Raw genomic sequence first — 2,050 nt, 5'->3', positions numbered from 1 at the left:
ATAGATAGATAGATAGATAGATAGATAGATAGATAGATAGATAGATAGATAGATAGACAGACAGATAGATAGACAGACGACAGATAGAGGCTTTACCTTCTCTAGCATTCCTAGAAGAATAGAGACTTTACTTCCGCTGTTGTTCATGCTCTCGTTTTGTCCTCTGCTTGTCCTCTAAGAGCACCCTCTGTCACCTTGCACTATCATTGGACTACTTACATTTATTTTCTTCAAGGATTACATGGATTCCCTCCAGGGCCCCATTACATATGCCTGAGAAAGGATGATTGCTACTGTAGACAACATTATTGCTAACTAGAGAGTTAAAGATCTCCATTTTCCCTATCTTTAGGTTTATTTTACATTTTTGTGACAGGCAAATTAGATTTCAGTCCCAGTGGTAGCGATCTCTCTGGGGACAGTGTAGGGTCTAGCAGATTTTAAATGTCAATGGGAAGGAGTGTTCATCAGAATCCTCTCAGACATGTTTCTTTAAGCATTGAATTTGGACAGAGGGTAAAACCAGTCAGGCATCTTCCATTTCACAGCTTTATTCAAAACTGGGGCAGGAATGTAGAATGTGGAAAGACAGGGGACTGAAGGGCAAGGGATACTTGAAGCCCTTTTGCTCAGGCTTTTGCAGCTAGGAATTTGTAACTCTGTGCACGCCAAGGACCTCTCAGCACTGCATTGACAGCTTAAGCAAGGTTAAATTTCACATAATATCTTTGCTTTAGAAAAGATGCAGAAACTAAATTATGCCTGCAAAATCAGAAATTCTCTAGATGTACAATGACCTACACAGGGAGGCACTATGCGCTAATATTTGTCTTGCCTTTCAAACAACAGCAACAAGAACAAGACTCCTAAAGAAACACCATTAAAGTAGCATTTACTGGTAAACTGAGGGCCTTATAAAATGCAAAGAAGAATTTATTATATGGCTATTTCTTCCAAATGGAAACTTTCCTTCATAAAGGGAGGCTTATAAGGCAAAACAAAACAAAACAAAAATGTAATGAAACTTATTTTGGAAGCATCAGGAATTAAGAAGATTCCGAAGTTCTTCCCTGAGGTTAACAGCAATGATTGCCTTGGGAGAGGAGACTATCTTCTAAAAACCTGAAGAAACATGGTTCTTCAGTCATGCAGCTCTAATGAATAATACTCTGTATATGTACAACCACGTGCAGTGTTGTGTGTGCGTGTGTGTGTGTTTCATGATTATGGATGAGCCCTTGTCACAAAAAGAACAAATCATGATAAATAAAATGTAAAAAAAAAAAGATGGTTTTATTGAAATCATATATTGAAAAATACTATGAAAAGACACGGAGCCAGTTTTTAGACACGTTGCATTTAAGAGAAATGTAGCCTAGTATGGTGGTACAGTGTATGACATCAGTAGCACGGTGCCCGGCAAAGAAGAGCCACAAGTTCCAGCCTAGGCTACACGGCAATGCGTCGCCTCCAAAAATTAAACAAATAAAATAAAATGAAAGTAAACAGCTGACAGGAACGTAAGTGAAAAAGAAAGTGTGCAAAGTCAGGCTAAGTAGCACACGCCTGTAATCCCAGCACTCAGGGAGGCAAAGGCAGGTGAGTTTGAGGCCAGCCTGGTCTACAAAGTGAGTCCAGGAAAACCAAGACTATACATAGAAACCCTGTTTTGAATCAAAGAAAAAAAAAGAGTGTGAAATTTAATTTTGACACCAAGTTGCTATTGTTGTAGCAGTGAGTCGCACTCTTATAGAATGTTTTCTCATTTAGAGCACATCTAGTTCACATCCTGTTCACATGGAAGAAGTACATCATACGATCATGTGTAGATAAAAATATTTGTTCTTCACTGCCTCCTAAAAGACACACAGATGTTAAATTTTTCACATAACACAAGCTCAGGCTGTCTTGAATTCCACCGAAACACTTTCTCTTGTTTGTCTACTTGGTCACTCACTCCAAATGAATAATACAGACTAAGAGAAAGGCCTGATCATTATTCCCAGTATGGACATACTTGGATAGCTAATAATCTTTTGTTATATAACAT

Source organism: Psammomys obesus, unplaced genomic scaffold, assembly GCF_907164565.1.
Source record: "Psammomys obesus unplaced genomic scaffold, mPsaObe1.curated_primary_1811, whole genome shotgun sequence".
Taxonomy (NCBI): domain Eukaryota; kingdom Metazoa; phylum Chordata; class Mammalia; order Rodentia; family Muridae; genus Psammomys; species Psammomys obesus.
This window is presented reverse-complemented; position numbering follows the sequence as displayed.